The sequence below is a fragment of the Aulonocara sp. 'chitande type north' Nkhata Bay genome, linkage group LG18 (assembly GCF_057382095.1).
Source record: "Aulonocara sp. 'chitande type north' Nkhata Bay isolate Kocher_YH1m ecotype deep benthic linkage group LG18, A_spYH_male_GT1.1, whole genome shotgun sequence".
NCBI lineage: Eukaryota > Metazoa > Chordata > Actinopteri > Cichliformes > Cichlidae > Aulonocara > Aulonocara sp. 'chitande type north' Nkhata Bay.
The window spans coordinates 40,672,239-40,690,550 of NC_141361.1; the positions used below are offsets into that span (position 1 = coordinate 40,672,239).

The 18,312-nt window shown below is 43.9% G+C and overlaps 2 pseudogenes; one reads left to right on the forward strand and one right to left on the reverse strand.

Moving 5' to 3' along the window:
* The first annotated feature begins 5,956 nt into the window (after nucleotides 1-5,956).
* LOC147309256 (uncharacterized) lies at nucleotides 5,957-7,444 on the forward strand (annotated as a pseudogene).
* A 3,803-nt stretch (nucleotides 7,445-11,247) lies between these two features.
* LOC147309257 (dual specificity protein phosphatase CDC14AB-like) lies at nucleotides 11,248-17,720 on the reverse strand (annotated as a pseudogene).
* Nucleotides 17,721-18,312: the final 592 nt, after the last annotated feature.

The following is an 18,312-nucleotide window of genomic DNA, read 5'->3' on the forward strand; positions in this document are numbered from 1 at the left end:
TTCAGGTGCACCTCAGAAACTCCTAAACCTCTGGCAGGCTGTGATTTATTTCTGCTGGTTTTCCAGTTTGAAGCACAAACATCTGTCATCACTTTGTTGTTCTTCTTCCTGCAGCGTTTGAATATTTCAGCACTGAACTGATGTTTGTTCAAAGCTCATTTCAACCTGTTGAAGTCATGAATGAAAGTGCAGACTGAGAGTGGATCACATGATGTTTAAGGTGTGTCATGTGACACGTTCAGTATTGTCACACATGTCTAGATTGTCCCTGATATCATAACTGCTCAAACACTGATGATTATATTTGAAGAATTATTCCTGATGGCAGCAAAGTTTGAATGGAGCTCTCTGTCTGTGCTGATTTGTCGCCCTCTGGAGGTCAAAGCACAAACTGCATGATTTCAGTGTAACCACTGACCGATGGATGCTTCGTAAATGCAATCGCAACACACCTATTACCTGTAATATACACCTGTAAATGTATTCTGTTGGTTTACTCTTATTTCAAACGACGTTTCTTACCTTTGATCAATGAATGAGGAGCGTTGGGATGTGTTGCGAGCGTTGAGTTACTTATTTTCTCTCCCGAAACGTAAAAGAGGAGATTTTTTAAAAGTGCCGCCGCATCTCAAACTCGCAACAGCGCCGGAAGACCGTAGTGGCCAAAAGTATATTACACCCGTAGTGGTTTAGTACGGTGGCCCCTAGAGACAAAGCACGTACAAACTCCAAAACACTTGCAAACTCCAAAACACTTGCAAACTCCAAAACACTTGCAAACTAAAAAACACTTGCAAACTAAAAAACACTTGCAAACTAAAAAACACTTGCAAAATCCAAAACACTTGCAAAATCCAAAACACTTGCAAACTCCAAAACACTTGCAAACTCCAAAACACTTGCAAACTAAAAAACACTTGCAAACTAAAAAACACTTGCAAACTAAAAAACACTTGCAAACTCCAAAACACTTGCAAACTCCAAAACACTTGCAAACTCCAAAACACTTGCAAACTCCAAAACACTTGCAAACTAAAAAACACTTGCAAACTAAAAAACACTTGCAAAATCCAAAACACTTGCAAAATCCAAAAGTCAAGTCAAGTCAAGTCAACTTTATTTGTCAATTCTGCCACATGTACAGGACATACACAGAATAGAAATTGCGTTACTCTCAAACCCTAGTGATTAGAAAAATGCAAATAAAATAATTAAAAAGTAAACATTTAAATAAATACAATACAATTTTACGTATAACAAAAAAAAGCTATGCAATATACAATATACAATATTCAAGTAAGAAGGCATAGTGGTGCAAAATAGGCAAATAGTGCAAATGGAGATTTAGTAGTGTACGGTAAGAGAAAGTGTAACAACAAAGTCTTATGAGGTAATGGCAGTCCAATGCTCCACAAAGTGACTGGAGCAGGCCAGTGAGTGCGTCAGAGAGTGAGTGTGTGTGTGTGTGTGACAGAGTTCAGTGAGACCGTGGAGGAGAGAGGGGAGAGGGGGGCAGAATCGGGAGGGAGTTTAGCTTCCTGACAGCCTGATGGATGAAGCTGTCCTTCAGTCTGCTGGTCCTGGCCTGGAGACTCCGCAGTCTCCTCCCCGACGACAGCAGCTTGAAGAAGCTTTGCATTGGGTGCGTGGGATCAGCCGCTATGCAAAGGGCTTTTTTAGTGAGACGGGTGCTGTAAATGTCCTGGAGGGAGGGGAGAGAGACACCAATGATCCTCTCTGCAGCTCTCACTATGCGTTGGAGGGTTCTATGGCAGGACGCATTGCAGGCTCCAAACCACACAGTGATGCAGCTCGACAGGATGCTCTCGATGGTGCCTCTGTAGAAAGTGTACATGATGGGGGCTGGTGCTCCTGCTCTTCTTAGTTTGCGGAGAAAGAAGAGACGCTGCTGTGATTTCTTGGCCAGTGCTGTGGTGTTGTACGTCCAGGAGAGATCCTCTGTGATGTGCACACCCAAGAACTTGGTGCTGCTCACTCTCTCCACAGACGCTCCGTCAATGGTCAGAGGAGCATGTTGGGTGTGCATTCTCCTGAAGTCCACAACAATCTCCTTCGTCTTCTCCACATTCAGAGAGAGATTGTTGTCAGCACACCACGTGGCCAGGCGTCTCACCTCACTTCTGTAGTCGGTCTCATCCCTGTTGCTAATGAGACCCACCACCGTTGTGTCGTCCGCAAACTTGATGAAGAGGTTGGAGCTGTGTGATGGAGTGCAGTCATGGGTCAGCAGAGTGAAGAGGAGGGGGCTCAGCACACATCCCCGTGTTTAAAATGATGGTGCTGGATGTATTACTGCCGACCCGTACTGCTTGAGGTCTTCCGGTGAGGAAATCCAACAGCCAGTTGCACAGTGAGGTGTTGAGCCCCAGCTGGACCAGTTTTTGAGTGAGCTGTTGGGGGATTATAGTGTTGAATGCTGAACTGAAATCTATGAACAGCATTCGAACATATGAGTCTTTTTTGTCCAGGTGTGTGAGTGCTGAGTGGAGTGCAGTGGAGATGGCATCATCGGTTGAGCGATTGGGCCGATACGCAAACTGGAAGGGATCCAGGGAGGGGGGCAGGACAGTCTTGATGTGCTGCATGACTAGTCGTTCGAAGCACTTCATCAGGATGGGAGTAAGTGCAACAGGACGGTAGTCATTAAAGCAGGAGGGAGATGACTTTTTTGGAACCGGAATGATTGTGGTGGCTTTAAAACATGTGGGGACGACAGCCTGGATGAGTGATATGTTGAAGATGTCTGTGAAGACATCAGTGAGTTCCACTGCACAGTCTCTCAGTACACGACCAGGAATGTTGTCAGGACCCGGAGCTTTACGTGCATTGATCCTGCTGAGGGATCTCCTCACGCTGTCCGGGGACAGAGTCATCACCTGGTCACCAGGAGGGGGTGGGGTCTTCTGTGCAGTGGTGCTGTTTTGGACTTCAAAGCGAGCAAAGAAAGTGTTCAGCTCGTTCAGCAGGGGGATAGTGCTATCACAGGTCTGTGGTGGGGGCTTGTAATCTGTGATGGTCTGAATGCCCCGCCACAGGCTCCGTGAGTCTCTGCTGTCTTTGAAGTGATGAGATATTTTCCTGGAGTACTGTCTCTTAGCCTCTCTGATGCCACGGGAAAGGTTGGCCCTAGCTGTCCTCAGGCTTGCCTCGTCTCCATCTCTGAAGGCAACATTCCGAGCTTTCAGCAGCCTGTAGACCTCTCCTGTCATCCATGGTTTTTGATTGGCCCGGACAGTTATGGTTTTCGTGACTGTTACATCCTCAATACACTTGTTGATGTAGGCAGTAACAGTCTCTGCGTACTCCTGGAGGTCAGTGGTGTTGTTATAGGTGGCAGCCTGCTTAAACACTTGCAAACTAAAAAACACTTGCAAATTCCAAAACACGTACAAACTCCAAAACACTTGCAAAATCCAAAACACAACGGAAGTGCTCCAGGACGCTAGGGGCAGTGTTGAGCTTTTGTTACCTAGTAACTACACAAGCCAGGAAGTACCAATGACCGGATTTGGGGTTTGCAGCCTTAAAGGCCGCATTTTAAGGCCGATTACCTCACAGCCACAAGAGAAGGCTTTCCGAATTCAAAGGCTGCCCGAAATGCGGCCCTGAAATGCGTCCATAATTTCCCTGAATTTTAAGGATGGGTCGGTGTAGCCTTCATGGCTCAACATATCCCAGACTTCATAGTGCGGTGGTGGTGTGGATAATTTTGCCGAAAAAAAAACAGTGGAAGCGGAGCGGAGGAAGAGTAAACTTTCAGAAGTAAGTACTGAATATTATGTCACTTATTAATGCGCAAATATTTTTTTAATGAAGAACATGAAACCATTACTGTTGGCCACATGTCGGGAAAGTTGACATTAGCGATGTTTGTACTTTCAGAATTAACTTGGTTTTAAAGCCTTTACTTTAATAAATATATATATATAGTCGACCTTAATCTGACAGAGATTGTGATGATTTTGTGGATAATTAAAGTCAGTCATATATCCACAAACACAACAGGCTGAAAGTCAGTGATGCTGCTCGGTTTGCAGTCCTGAACATCACGGCACAAGTAGGATTCACTGCACTGTTAATGTGAGCTATGTTATATTGCTGCCTCTGTTCGGTGGTGTCGAGCCAAACGGACTTTAACGTGTGTTTGAACGAGCTGACGGTTCACTCGTTAAGCTGAAAGAAAGATGCTTTAATCACAGCAGTCACACATGTGTCCACTGCACCATCTGGAACTCTTCTTGTTTACACTCGTAATAACACAAACACTAAATCCTGCTTCTCTGTGCTGTTGTGTAGCAGTGTGTACACCTGAGACTGTCACCTGTCTGTCTGTCCTGCACTCTCTCTCTGTTTCTTTCTCTCTGATTGTGGAATAAAAGTATGAACGTGTGTTTATAAGTTACACTTGTGTTTGAATCCTGCAGCTTATCACACATTTGATTTCCATGTGTGACGACTGCAAGTGTCCAGAGTGAGGACAGACTGAGGGACCCACTGCTGCACATCATCTGTGAGGCTTTGCAGCCCTGATGATCCACCAGGACAAACTCAGCAGTGTGTGAGGAAGAGGAGGAGGAAGAGCCAGCAGCAGCTGACAGATGGAGAGAATAGACAGACTGTTCCCTGTTTGTGAAGGACTGCTAGGAAAGTTTAACATAACTGTCTGTGCTGAATCAGTCTTATTAGGTAATGTTCAAATAATGTGATCCTCCCAGTGTTTCCAGTGTGGGAGAAAGTACTCAGAGTACTCAGGGCCTTCAAGTTACACACTATGAAAGGCAGCAACAAGTTTAATGTTCAGAAACCTAAAGTCTGTATCAGCAGCAGAATGGAGCTAAAATAAATGTTGGTTTCAGTTCTATGAAGCTTTGAGTATTTTGGATCAGTAGCTGCTGTGTTTGTTGCATCATATTGCTGTAATTGTTTATATGCTTTATATATTCTGAGCTAAGTTGATCTATAGTGTTACATCATTTTCTATAAGGATGTTATGTGTTTGTAGACTTTCTGCCCAGTTTGACCCATTTAGCAGACGTCAGCCTGTTTAAGGCTCTGATGTCTATTCTGTGTGACTTACAGCAGTTATGACATGGTCTGATTTTCTCACCCAATAAAGGAATATTTCATATATCAGTCTACTCTTCATTCTATCAGACACAGTTATCACAGCTCGTACATTTTCTTTTTACACATGTATGTAAGCATTGAGCCAAATTTAGTAATGCCAACATACTGAAGGAACAACATTTGTCTCTTATATATGATACACCTATATATGCACTGTCAAAGATACTTGTCTTTGAGTGAAGATTTAAGGTGATAAGACATGTAAATAACTGCAACTTGAATCTGTACTGCTCAGTATTTGACACAGAGTTCATGTTCACTGCTGTAATAGCTAATAATGATTAATATAATAACTAGAATATTGGCCATATTATATTTACATTACCAAAGTGAGATGACTTTAGTCTCATGAACAACATCAGCTAATTCTTATTTACTAACTAATCTTAAATAACTGTTCAGTACAGAAATGAAGCCCAAAAATCATGTTTTACAGTCCTGTGGTCTCAGCCTCAGATACTTATCAAATCACACAAAGCTCTTGTAGAAACAAACAAACAAATGAACAAAATATGTTCTCCTTCATTTCTGTCAAATAAAGTTGTATGACACGTTTCCAGCGGTTAGTATCATGGTTGCTAGGCAACCTGGGAAGCGCGACGGAGACTAGACCGTCCCATACAGACAAACTTGCCGTTTATTTTGCAAATAGAGCTCAACACTGCCCCTAGCGTCCTGGAGCACTTCCGTTGTGTTTTTGAATTTGCATGTGTTTTTGAGTTTGCATGTGTTTTTGAGTTTGTACGTGCTTTGTCTCTAGGGGCCACCGTAGTTTAGCACTACCATAGAGAAACGGTTTAGGCCGTTTAGCTAAACAATCCCAGGCTCCCGCGCGGGAATCTACCAGCAATTCTTATGTGCCATGACTACTAAGCAGTTACCACAAATTTTGCAGATATGCCAATAATCATTCAACCATGAAAGGTTTTTATTTACAGACAGAACAGTTTGTTATACCTGGAGTAAAAAACACTTTTATCACAAATGTTGTCAATGTTCTTTCAAATTGTGTCTCGTTATTGTTCTCCTGCATCCTGCTGTCTAAACCCAGCAGCAAGATTATAACCTGGAATGTCTTTGTTTGTGTTTGGAATCAATTTTGTTTAATATAATTGTTTCTTTTTTCACTGCATGTCAAGATGCAGAAGAAAGTTGCGCCATATCCAGGGAAAATCTCTGTGGCGTTCCACAAGGGGCCACTTGGATACCTTCTCCAGGACTCGTCAAAAGAAGCTCGAAGGATTAAAAATGACCCCAAGCTTCAGGACAAGTCTGCACCTGTGAGGGAGGACGATGCTCTGACTGTCATCTATCAGAGAGGAGGGGATGCCTCTGACATGAAGGAAGTGCAGGGAGAGTACATCCTGCAGTTTGGAAAATATAAAGGGAAATCTTTCCGGTGGCTTCTGGAGAATGATGTCGGGGACACCATGTACCTGATCAAAGATCTCCAGAAGCAAGAGGCTGCAGGGACCTCTGTGGAAGAAGGGCATGGCAAGGAGAGCTTGCATTCATTTGTACAGTAAGCCCTCAGCTTTGCAGAGATAAAAACTCTTCTGAGCTACGAGACCAGCAGAGTAAGTGTTGCTGCAGAAGCCTCTGAGGATGATCAGCTGGTTGGCTTTGGCTCACGAGCCAAGAGCACCTGGAAGGAGATTTGGGACGGCAGAGGTGACGGCTATGCAGACCTTATCATGAGGAAGAGCTGCAGTCAAGGAACACGGCTGCATGAGCTGCAGCAGTGCCTGCGGAAGAAGTAGCAGTCTGCGCCTGCTACTACAAACGCCCCAACTAAACAACCTCTTGGTAAGTTGTTTTAATAATATTTTAATAACATTGTTGACATGAAATATAAATTCAGTACATATTTGTCTAATTGTTGCCTCCATCACAGGGATGGATGAGGATGAAAACCTGGAGGACACAATGCCGAGCATCTCACCTGTAAAAGTACACATGCAGAGCTGTAAGTACTGCGTTATTACTACATGTCAGACGTGATAATGGCTAAGTCTGTTTCTGTCTCATATGCCTCTGTCTCTGCATAACTAGTCACTGTGGCAGCAGCAGCAGGGTCCACACCCAGAGGATCTTCAGGAGCAAACAGGTTTTCAAATGAAAGGTTTCAGAACTGGAGTACAATTGTTTTCTCTGCAAAGCTGAGCCTGAACTTGAACTTTTATATATTGTCTTGTTCTTGTTTTTGTGTGTTCTGGCCACGTTCCAGTGATGTTCCTCTAATAGCATGGTTGTATGCTGGCTGTATGGTGGAAGAAAACAGTAAATAAGGGAGAAACAGTTGATTTTGTATATAAGACAGTTTTGTTCTAGTTGTGAATGTTTCTTTTGTTTCTATAAATATAAACTGATTGTAAATATAAAAGTGTAAATAAATAGTTTTCTGCAAAAATATCAACACAGTTTTCTTCTTAGAGTTCACCTATATGTTTCTATATCTGTGTGTGCTCCCCATCAGGTAATCAGTTTAAATAAGTTGTGAGCGCTGCCCTGAAAGCTTACATATTATTTCTAAATCACTTCATGTAATGATAACAAGTCATCCTAGAGCAGTCTCACAGCTTTTATCTTCATAATCTTTCTGTTTTCATTTATATTATTAGAAACATGACTGCTGTCTTTTATCTGTGTGACTGTACAGCCTGTGTCAGACATGACCCCCACACAATGTCTGACGTTATCTTTAATACATGCAGCACAGCTGGAGCTGCAGACACTTTCTCACTTCTGGTGATAATATATTTGATGTAGGTATTGTTGCTTGCTAGCTTGAAGCTTATCTACAAAAGTAATTCAATAAGGAGAGATCACGTGGAAAAACTCAACATGATTTATTGAGATACAGAAATAAATGTAACTGTTTGGCAGTTATGAGCCATCATAGCAGAAAGAATCCCAGCAGTGACAGGATGTTGCACAACCACCACCCCAGAGTCAACATGCTGATAGTAATGAAGATGAAGATGGAGGCTGGGACAGGGCTCTGAGTGACCACGGTGAGGAGGAGAAAGGAGAGGAGGCGGGCTGCATGGCTGCAGATCTGAAATGCAGAAGAGCAACCGATTTAAAGCATGCAGAGTGGAGGCTGGCAAGAGCATGACTGGAATAAAGCAACGATGTCAGTACTGAGTTTGTGCTGGAAAATGAATAGACATAAACTAACAGCCACCAGGAAGCAGACAGATGATTTATCACAGACATGCCTTATTGAAATTATGTATAAGCTTCATGTTCTATGTCATCAGAATGTATCTGTATTATAGTTTTAGCTTTAGTCTTTGTATTAAAAGTTGGATGTCTCCATAATTGTAGACTATATGTCTTAGAGATGGCACGATACCACTTTTTTATGTCCGATACCGATACCGATATCATAAATTTGGATATCTGCCGATACCGATATGAATCCGATATGGTGTTTTTTAATCAACAAAACTGTTTTTTAAATATCTTGCTGCATTTTGTATAAGTTCATACTCAAGTTTAAAACAACAACTACACTAAAGCTATTCTGTTATACCTGTATGCAAAAAAAATATTTCATAGTTCAGCAATACTGATCAATCTAATAAACTTAAACCTACACCATCCTCCCTATTCTGGTATTTTAAAGAGTACTTAGCATAAATATTAAGCAACCTAACTAATAGGGTTCCAACTCCCAGCAACAACAAAAATAAATAAATAAAAAATAGGGAACCACCCCTCACGCTCCACCTCATGATGCTTAATCGACGTAATCAACCTTAATTTGATGCAGTGTGAAAAAAAAATGCACAGAAATCAATTATTTTTCAAGAAATATTAAATAGATTCAACATCTTTCTTCAACAAAATTGCAGACTGCACAGATGGTACCTTCCCAAAGGAAAAAGTACTATAGCTTACTAGGGTATATATATTAGACTTAATAGTTACTATATACAGTAATGGACTTCTATTCATTTTACATCAAATTAAAACTTTGGGTGTCAGATAATTATTTATTAAAAGCTAGACATTTTAAATGAGAATAAGAAAGAAAAGTATGTCTTTGTGCCCCCTTTTCCCTGTTAATGCCCTATCGGCCCCCCTGGCTAAACTTTGCTAGATCCGCCCCTGCACAGTTACCAGCCGTCAGCTATGTAGAAAAAGATCCTGGTGTAGAAAGTAATATTAAATAAATTCTAACAACAGCTGATCAAGCTTAAACGTGCTGCTGTTGTTCAGCCGCTGGTTTCCTCTTTCTGGTGCAAAGTGGGCCAAAAGCAAACTAGAGACACGGACTCGATCAGCTGATCGTTAAGCAGTTTCATGATTGAAGTAGCAGCAAGAAGAGGCAGTCGCTCCATATATCGCTTGTTAAGCTTAACGCAGGAATGCTTTACAAACATTCAGAGATGGACTTACACACTTGCTTTACTTCTCTCGGGATAACTTTGTCGGAGATGAAATGCCGGGTTGCTAGCGAAGCTCCAAATGCTATCCAGACCACCTACAGGTCCCGCATGCCACAGCCGCTCTATCACGTGATGCATACTGCTCCGACGTGTTAACCTGAGGTGAGTTACGGTGTGTTGCAAGTTTTGTGAGGTGCTTTCGTGATATTTAATGGATCGGATTACATTTTTTATTTTTCTCCGATATCCGATCCAGTAATTTAGGTCAGTATCGGACCGATACCGATACGTAATATCGGATCGGTCCATCTCTAATATGTCTGCTATGTATCATCTCAAGACTGTGATGATACAGTTTAGTCTGAGTTATGCACTTTGTGACAGTATAGGTGCAGAAAAATTGCTCCACAGGCCATAACACTATATAATATAAATAAAATGATAATGAACTAAAAATTAAAAAATAAATGTTATCCACAATAAGTAGATTGAAAATGGTGTTTAACTTTTGATAATGTAACACAACCTTTGTCCCAACCAGGACTCGAACCCGCGCTCAGACAGTTCAGTGTAAAAAACAATCTTTTTTTTTCCAATGCCTGAAAAGCTGCGATTTGATTGGCTGTTTCTCCGTTACACCTATACGTGATGGGCCCCCGCGGAGACAGGAAGTGTTTTTATGACTGAAACACTGAGGCTGTGTCCCAATTCAGGGTCTGCACGCTTGAAGTACACATTTTAAGTGCGATTACGTCACCGCCACGCGACGACGGCTGTCCCAATTTGAAGTGTACTTCAAATGCATACTCATATATACTCATATATATACATATATATATATAAATATATATATGTGTGTATATATATATATATATATATGTGTGTGTCCCCTGCTCTGCATCATTAGAACATTAACAGACCAACAAATATAAGTGTCCCAACCAGACAATGATTTGGAGACTATAGAGGACGTATTTAACTTAACTACAGTAAGGATACAGCCAGGATTTTAGTTTAAGAGGCCCTGTTATACATATATGGTACAGTACTGTTTCATATACGTAGGTCAGTGTATGTGCAGGTAATCCATGTAGCTCAGTTCCTTATACTTTTGACTCAGTACAGTGTCAACAGAGGGGATTCCCTTATAGAGTCGCCTCAGTTATTTCTGATGTTTTGGTCATTAAATTCCCCAAATGATACCAAGGACATGGAATCCACAGTCTTAGCATCCCACGGCATCCCACAGTATCCCACAGTATCCCACAGCGTCCCACAGCGTCCCACAGCGTCCCACAGCATCCCACAGCATCCCACAGTATCCCACAGCGTCCCACAGCGTCCCACAGCGTCCCACAGCATCCCACAGCATCCCACAGCGTCCCACAGCATCCCACAGCATCCCACAGCGTCCCACAGTATCCCACAGCGTCCCACAGTATCCCACAGCGTCCCACAGCATCCCACAGCATCCCACAGCGTCCCACAGTATCCCACAGCGTCCCACAGCATCCCACAGCATCCCACAGCGTCCCACAGCGTCCCACAGCGTCCCACAGCGTCCCACAGCATCCCACAGCGTCCCACGGCGTCCCACAGCGTCCCACAGCGTCCCACAGCGTCCCACAGCAGTGTCAGGTGACTTTCAGTGAAGGTTATGACACAATGACAGTGTGATGATAACAAAGAGAAGCATGAGTCATTATCTCGTCATTACTTGGACTTTATTGTTGATTTTAGCACTTCACACTAGCATTAGCTGGTTTCCCTCCTTTGGAGTAAACTACCAATCAGACAGCACATCTGAGCTGCTGTCACACAGTCAGATACAGGAAAGCATGACAGCAACAACACGCTCAAAGCTGAACATCATTTGCATGTTAAGAATTTTACTGCAAGAAAGAAATAGTGCAAAGCTGAACATAGTGAGTTTGCTTTATGTATGATAAAGTCCTGTTGACAAATCCAGTGCATGAATGTGAATGACCTGTGAAATAAAGTGTGCGTGCCGTGTTCAGTCTGACGTGAAACATCAGAATCTCTGTCTTCATTTTACTGATTTCCTCTTTCATTGCCAGCATGTGTGCTCAGAGGCTTTCACAGTGCATTATAAGCACGTCGTGGCTTTGTGTCCCTCGCTCTGCATCATTAGAACATTAACAGACCAACAAATATAAGTTTGTCATACTTTATCGATGAAATCTGGGAGAATATAAATAACATCTGTAGCAGAAGCAGTGTGTCACTCTTGGTCTTGCAAGACAATTTTGCGTCCAGTTGTTAATTCTTGAACAATGTGCACCAATCTCTTACAAAAGATGTGGTTTGCTATGGTTCTCTGACCCAACCTGGTTACTAAAGTACTGAAAACGAGGAGACAACATTACAACAACGTGCCAAATAAGCTAGGTCCATCATGTGATCTGCCAAAGTTTAAGGCGTGGATTTTGGTACGACTTCTAAAGGTCTGTGTTTCCGCAACCAAGACGTTGCTTCAGGCCGTCTACATCCTGTGGTTCTGAACTTCGGATGGACAAATGGCAGCAGCCGTTTATCAGAAGCACCCAGACTGCTCTTGGCGATGGTCTGACTCAGTCCTCGGGCCACGACCTCCCCTGTAAGCGTTGTTTGGTGTTTGCACCTGCACGTGTCCTTTGCTTCCAGCAAAATGATTGTGACAGCGGGGCATTCAGCATCCAGCAGATGTTATATCTGCAATATGCAGCCGCAGTTTTTCACAGTTACCTGCCTGCTATACCCAAGAGACGTGATGATTTATGGTGTCGGCCCTGTTATCACAGAATGGGCCACGTGACCAGTTAAAGTGGTGACAAACTGTTGGCTCTGTCGAAACGAAAAGTAGTTATTGGGGCTAAAAAAGCATTTACAGCCTATTAACCCGAGAACGCTATCGCTGGGTGATTTACACCCGAGCAAATACATTTACATGATTTCTCTCTCCTGCAGCTGTTTGCGTGTCGAGGAGCCTGTGCCTTCACCAGGGAAGTCTCAAATGTCCCAGGAATGGGTGGACCAAAGACCAGCTTTCCAGAGTCATTCTTTTGTTTTAGGAGGGTTTTTCTTTCATTTTGTTAGACATGGCACAGTTGAAAGTAAAAGAAGACCACTCTAATTTGTCATGTGTTGTCATATTTTGATATATTTGATTACTTTTTATTGGTTATATTATATCGGGTAAAAATCACCCGGCATTAGCGATTGTGTTACTATTTATAGCGATAGTGTTCTAGGGTTAAACGTGCAAGAGAGCTGATGCAGTCTCCAGCGAGTCCATCATCAGCTGGGCTGATTCATGACCAGAACGTCCCAAGTGTGAAGTCAGTGAATCAGTGCTGGCCTGGTGCTGAACAACGTGAGGCTGAAGGGACTGTGGAGACATCAGCACATCACATTTTACATTGGTTTTATTATAATGTGCTTCTAGTAAGGACAAAAGCACAGACACCAACCTCCTGATCTGCGGAGCAGTGGTGGTAGAGGAGGGGTGAGGTGGACTTTGGAGGGCTTCGGGGGAGGGAGGATGGAGCGGTGTGAAGTCTTGGACAGGTTTAACCTGACACAGAAAACAAGAACACCTCATATTTGTGTGTGTGTGTGATCCAAGAGCAAATAAAACTTGATCCTTCACAGAAACAAGCACAACGAACAACTTCTCCAAAAATCCTTCTGATTTCTACGCTCACTGCAGGAATCAACATCTGCACTCACACTCTGTACAAGAGACGAGATACAAACACGCTTCGACGTGTGGGAGGTACCTGATTTAACCTCCGTGGAAGCCCAGCTCTTGGTTGTGTCAGGTTAGCAGTTTGGTGATGTTAGTTTACAGGAGAAGCCGGAGGCACGTCGTGAGTTTGGTTCGTGGTCGTCCTTTGGTTTCTTTTTGCCGCAGCTCTCATATCCCCGATTTGTAACTATTTACTTTTTATAAGATGTTTCTTGAACTATGGCAGCTTCTTATATATCTGCTATATTTGTGCCGTGGATTCAGGGACCCAAACAAAAACTGTAGTGAGCAGAGGTATTATCTACTGATTGTGTGTCTGGCTGCAGCCAAGGATGGAGAGCAGAGGCAGCGGGCAGGCCAATCGAAACGCAGCTCAGGCCGCGGCTGCAGCAAAAACTTGGGCGTAGGAGGAGCGATTCTGGCAAAGCGTCAGGAGGGGAAGTGGTGCTCCACCAACACGGTGTACAGTAAAGATGGAGGCCTGCTGGCTCCAGCTGAGGACACCGTCAGGCAGTAGAAGGAATACTCTGACAACCTCCAGAACCTTAATCTCACTCATAACTAAAGTCGCCAAAAGACAACAACTTCTCCTGTTGCATTTAGGTTTCAGTTTAACCGAAGAACAAAGAAGGACACATGAGCTCGAGCAGGTTACACACAACATTCACGCTGCACAGATGAGAACACAGCAGGATTTCATGCAGTCCGGTCTGCCTGTTAGACAGCGTGCAAACAAAGCGTGCGTTCTTTGTAGCATTCGACAACAGTCACTTACGTACTTTCTGACATCCACAAAAACATATTGGTGTCTATTATCTCTCCTTGTTAATAGAAACTTTGTTTCCAGCGTTTGAGCTAATTCTCTACGTGTCTCTTGCACTGACCACAATAACCATCTATCATTAATTACATTACAGATGTTGGTACCTTGAGCAGGATGACGCTGATCTCGGTGGGCGTTTTCCCTTCAGTGCTCTCAGTTCGTCTCCCTGTGTCAGACTGACTTCTTTGCAGTTATTCTGCACAGACACAATTAGCAGCATGAAAACACAACATTGTGATCGGAACTCAGTAGCCTGTTTGAATTCTGCAGTAACCATTAAGAAAAGGTGCTATGAAGTCACACCGCTGACCTCATCCAAGCTATATGACTTGCAGAGCACGGTGTTGATTGACAGGTCATCCATGCTGGAAAGCAGCGAGGACACTGCCTCCTGTTTGCCTCCCTGCACAGAGTCAGAGCGGTGCAGCTGCAGCTGCAGCTGCTGCTGCTGCTGCAGCTGCTGCTGCCGACTCAGTCTCTGTTGGACCAGCTTCTGTTTAGACCGATGCACGTCACCCTGAACCCACAAACTGTGCTGCTTCCTGCACACAAACATCAAACACACGCCACAAACTGACTGTGATATCACGTTTAGCAGGTACAACATTCAACATCCTGGTTTAGCGTGTAAGTAGACACACAAAGCTAGTAGCCATTAGCAACAGAGCGCTACTGTGGCGTAAGGAGGAAGTGTGCGTCCAGAGCTGAGGAGAGAAACCAGCTGCACACTGTGACTGCAGTCTGCAGCAGTATCACAGTTTCAGGCTTCTTTTAATTCGATTCGATTCATCATCCACCAGTTTCCCACTGCTGCAGTCACCACCAGCTGCACATGGGCACCCTGGGGAATGCCCCACCCTGACCTCCACCTTTTGCTTCTCTTCTAACATTTCCAGCATGCTCCAACCATGACCTCAGCATGGAGAAACATCCTGTGTGCTAACAGCAATAGATGCCACAGCCTAAGGACAGACGGGCCTTGTTTGTCCAGCACATCTCACAGATGCTCGATGAGACTGAGATCTGCCGACGTTGAAGGCCAAGGTGACCCCTCAAACCCTTCCTGATCTACTTGTGCTTTGTGTGAAGACTCCAGCGACACTCGAAGTATTAGAGAACAGCTGTACTCAGTGGCCAACGCCTTTTGGGTCATTGCAAAATGTCAAACAGCTTGTGTTTAAATAAAAAAGACTGGAAACAGAAAAAGATCCAAGTGGACCAATCACACCTTCACAAACGCAATGACCCTGATGAAGGCCACTAACACGTTATGGTTCCCTGATACTCTGTGACTGGAGTCTTCACCTCGTCAGATCTTTGTCTTCTCCGTGCACCTTGGAGGTGAAGCTGCCGTCTGCTTGTGTTTTGTGACATTATCCTAATGAAGTGTTGCAGACGTGTCTGTGTGCACAGCATTACTCCTGTACTTTCATGAACGGACTACAGCTTAATGATTGTCTCCGACCGAGACCTTTGGAGTCACGGAAAGTGGGCCGTTTGGTTTGAGCGGTCACAGCTGAGGCACAAACTCACTCTTCTAAGAAGTTTTGCTGTGGACCGATGATAGATCCAGGTCTGCAGACTCTGATCCAAGCAATCGCCTCGGCTGCAGTAAACCGGAAGTGCTTCATCAGGTAGCAGCCAATCAGAGTGCCCGTGCGGCCTAATCCAGCTGTAAATGGATGGAGTGTTTAAAGAGACAAAGTTAAGATAAAAGAAATAAATGACATCAATTAAACATAAAGACTTGCAGTCCTACCTTTACAGTGCACCGCCACTGCCCCGTCTGTACTTTCACACACATGCAGAAAGCGTCTGACGATGAGGTCAGAGGGCGTGGTCCCATCAAGGAAGAAGAGGTCGTGGTGCTCAAATCCTGCATCCTCAAACCGCCTGCCATCATACAACGTCCTGTTCAGACGAACCACGGTCGTTATGTCATTTTGGCAAAAGTATGAGAAGTATGCCTCGGGTGTGTGGAGGGGATAACCTGGAGACAGAGTCAACAACAGCTGAGTTACGTCATACGTTTCAATCAGCGAGCGTCTGTTTTTAATGCGAACGTAAAATAAGATTCAATGACGTAGTGTCAGCTGATTTATGTTGTAAGGTAAAGACGTTAAATACAGAGAAAACCCAACGATCGGACGGCCCCAAGCACCTGCTGACAGCGGGAAAGAAAAACTCCCTTTTAACAAGAACCAGGCTGAGGGAGGGGGAGCAATCTGCCTCATGTGGTCGGGGTGGGGGGAGGACAACAGGACAAGAGATGGACGAGAGCCAGAGGGGAATAATAACTACGTGCAAAGTGGTGTAAATACACAGAAAGTAAAAAGAGCTGAGGGATGGAGAAGCATGAGTGCATCATGGGAAACCCCGAGCCACTGCAGGGTTCAGGCTCGTCTAATCCAGCCGTAACAACACGACAGCACTAAGCAGGAAACAATGCACGCCGTCAGAAGACAGCAGGGTAAGGTTAGCTCTTCTCAGCTGCTTCAGGACGTGCAGGCACTGAGGGGCTGCACAGGCCTTCTGTCAGCCCAGCAACGTGAGCACTGGTGTTGGTTTGGAGGCATGCTTTTAGCTTTTAGCTTAGAGATTCTGACTCACCACGAGAATGAGGGCTACTGAACGCCAGAACTTTGCCCGGAACGATCCAGTTCATATCTCCATTTTCAACTCGCTAAAAGCACAAAAAGAAAGGAAAGACTGTGATAGAGGTTATCCACATATCAGTTAAAACATGGATCCAGAACACCTTAATTATACCACCACTGCAGTAATGAACACGTACGGGCTTTTACCTTTCATTGGAAATCAGTTTTGTTGACCTTTACTTCACTGACTGTCTATCACTTGGACGGGTGAGCTATGGATCAATCTAACTGAGAAACTGAGGAAGTACAGCGTGCACCAAGGCAGGCCTGGACATCGTACGAGCTCTTGGTTGGCCCTGACTGTGTTACTAACAGCACTGCAAATAAACTGGATGAATAACAAGCGTACGTTAGTTATTTCTTCCTGTATCCTGGTCCTGTTTGCATTGATATCGACCTGTAGCACAGTCTCTGCAGTCTGTTACCTCATAATGTTCATATTCTTCTGCACTGAACCTTTCAAAATCCAGGAAACCATGTTGTAATGCCTGCAGAGGAAAAGAGCAGGAACAGATTTTCACAACAAAAGCACAACTCCCCCCAAAGGGCTGAAATGTTTAGTGTTATAGTGATCTGCAGTGGTTTCACAGATTCAGTTCAGTTTTTCTTAGCACCAAATCACAACAACGGTCACCTCAGGCAGTTAATATTGTACGTAAAGACCCTACAGAGGAAACACAATCAGACCACGAGCAGGCACACTGGTGACAGTGGGGAGGAAACACTCGTTTTTAACAGAAACACATGTTCACCAGAACCAGGCTCAGGGAGGGGCGGCAATCTGACTGACTGCTGAAGGCTTTTCAGGGAGTTTTTAGGACTTCCTGATAATAATGAATTACAGTCGTCCAGCCTGGAAGTAATAAATGCATGAACTAGTTTTTCAGCGTCACTCTGAGACAGGATATTTCTAACTTTAGAGATGTTGCACAAATGGAAGAAAGCACTCTTACATATTTGTTTAATATGTGCATTGAAGGACATGTCCTGGTCAAAAATGACTCCAAGGTTCCTCACAGTGTTACTGGAGGCCAAGGTAATGCCATCCAGAGTAAGAATCTGCTTAGATACCATATTTCTAAGCTTTTCAGGGCCGAGTACAATAACCTCAGTTTGATCTGAATTAAGAAGCAGAAAGTTAGCGGCCATCCAGGTCTTTATGTCTTTAAGACATTCCTGCAGTTTAACTCATTGGTGTGTGTTATCTGGCTTCATGGACAGATAGAGCTGGGTGTCATCTGCATAGCAGTGTAAATGTATGCTATGTCTTCTAATGATGCTGCCTAAGGGAAGCATGTATAATGTAAACAGAATTGGTCCTAGCACTGAACCCTGTGGAACTCCATAATTAACCTCAGTGTGTGAAGAGGACTCTCCATTTACATGCACAAACTGGAGTCTATTAGATAGATATGATACAAACCACTGCAGCACAGTACCTGTAATACCTACAGCATGTTCTAATCGCTCTAATAGGATATTATGGTCGACAGTATCGAACGCTGCACTAAGGTCTAGCAGGACAAGCACAGAGATGAG